A 2,589-nucleotide genomic window follows, 5' to 3' on the forward strand; every position below is an offset into this window, starting at 1 on the left:
GCTAAATATGCCCTAATTATGGTCACATCAAATATCCCCAAACCGAACCTTTGCTCGTCCCGAGTAAAGAGGTGACAAAGACTAGGACCATTATTTAAACTAACCTAATAACATAGCCGATATGAGACAATTAGCGGGTCTCACTCCGCCCCTGCAACTCACAACAAGACAACCATGAGGTAGGATGCCTTCTTGCAAGGCAAGGTGGGTCTTGCCAAAATGGCGACACATCTAACATTAAGCACACAAAATCAAGTAATGGATGCATCTACAAAAAGAATCACTTCCTCATCAAGTGGCAAAGTCAACTAAAAAGGAACAAATTTAAGAGCATATATTCCATCACAAATACTAGTTCAACAAATTACTAAGGCTAAGAGGATGGCACTAAATCACCTCCAAATGGTGTTAAACTAGACTACTTTCGTCCTCAATTTCCAAATGCTTTCGTCAAGAGCGATCGGATGGTTATGGAATGATGATCCCTATGATGCTAGTAGCATATGACATGACAAGTCTCGAGTTCTCTAAAAAAGTACAGGTCATGGATCGTCCCAAGCTCTTGACAAAGGCTTTTTGGGAATGAAATGCTCAAATCGTTGTAAACAAGGGTGGATATGACTAGTATTCAAAAATTAACCTCATTCAACTTTCACATTTCAAAAACTTAGAGATGGGGTTTGTCCCTTCCGTGCTAATGTCCTTTGCTTTCGCCAATCGCTTATTAGGCAACCGGTTAACCTCTAGACAATAGCTTTTCGGGGTGATAGTCACTCTGTCTCTGGGCGGTTGAATTCACAACCGTGTGGGGGCCCAATTCAATGGATCCCTCTCCAAAGCACATCGAAGTGGTACGCCTCCATCAAAACGACTAAAATTCTCAATATTTCAACATTTCATAACATTTGAGGTTTCCTTAGCAATAATTTGTTTCCACATAACAAAATCTTCGAAATGAGCACTTCAAACTTATTGATAGAAAGTATTTTTGGGTTGCCTTACCACAAGGTCAATCAAGGTCACCTAGACAAGTTAACCAAGTCCACATCGTATCACGGGGTTGGATAGGTGACTCACACGCAAACCCTTGACTAGGCGTTGGGTCATGGGTCAAAAGACACTAGTATGACACAATCTAGGGTGTTTTACAACCATTCTAGTAGGCGAAGTCTTAAGTTGAAAAAGTATTTGTAATGGCTTAGTTGCTCTTGTCAAAGTTCCCAATTAGGCACTTTTCAAAACTTTTCATCTAAATGCAACTATATGCCATGATGCAACTATTATATACATCCTAATGCAAGTGATTCTACCAACTAATATGACATAAAAACTAAATGCAAGTCCTAAGTTCACACTGTTATACCACATCAATCAAAATAAAGCCACATAGTCATTAACATAAAGAGGAAAAAGGAGATTGGAAAGATCATACCATGCGGTCTTCAATATCCTCATGTCTCGGATGTGGCGTAGTCGATCAATGTGAACAAGGATAGAACAAACACAATATATACAATAATATATACAAGACTACACTACAAAAGAAATGAACTTGTTTTTGGCTTTTCAGATTTTCAAATTTTTATGGTTTTTCGAAATTTTTCAATTTTTTTGGATTTTTGAATAAGAGTTAAGTTTGAATTCCCCATCCCCACACTAATATGGGCATTGTCCTCAATGGCCAAAATGATGGGAAATTATGCAAACATGATGCATGATTTCTACACTAAATGCAAGCTACACTAATCTACACTACATGATGCATGGTTTTTTTGTTTATGACGGAGAGGATAATTTAGATTACCTCCCGTTGTGTATGCATTTACTTCCCCAAACCGAGTTAGACATTATTTCTAATGTCCTAAGGATGGGTGTAGTTCATGCACACACTATGCAATGCATGAAACTAATTTGTCATTTTGGATTTTGAAAGGTGGGAACAATAAAATGAGAACACCTCAATGGGGCCGAGGTGTGAGTCCTCTATGGTGCTAGGACTACTCCAACAATGATCAAGAAAAATAATTAAAACAAAGAAAGAAGTAGAACAAACCTCAAGAGGGTAGGAGCCTCCAAAGCTTGCTAATCTTCCATCATATCATCACTATCATCACTTTCCTCATTAGAAGTGGACTCATCGCCACTTCCCTCTTCACTTTCTTGTTCACCTTGCACATCATCCTCTTCTCCTTCTTCACTAGCTTCTTCGTCAATGTTATCATCAACATCTTCATCACCAACAACCTCATTGTCACCCGGAAGCTCACCCCTAGATGCACTCGGAAAGAAGACTTCTCTATCCGCCCAACTAGGCATAGGACATGAAGGATCAAGTAGTCCTTGCCTAGCTAAGTATAGGAGGGGTGGATATTGGGCTAAGTAAGCATCTTCTCGATCCTTGAAGGCTTGCTTGTGCATCTCTTGCATAAGAAGAGTCACATAATCCTTGCTTGCTTCGACTCCTTCGGGTTTGAACTCTTGGTACTTGAAAGGATAGGGTGGTGTGACAATGGAAGAGGAGGGCATTTCAATTTCACCCTTTTGTTGTCGGATGATATACTCGGCCTCTTTTGAAAGGGGAAGGAGATA

This window comes from Silene latifolia, chromosome 3 (genome assembly GCF_048544455.1).
Source record: "Silene latifolia isolate original U9 population chromosome 3, ASM4854445v1, whole genome shotgun sequence".
Classification (NCBI taxonomy): Eukaryota; Viridiplantae; Streptophyta; class Magnoliopsida; order Caryophyllales; family Caryophyllaceae; genus Silene; species Silene latifolia.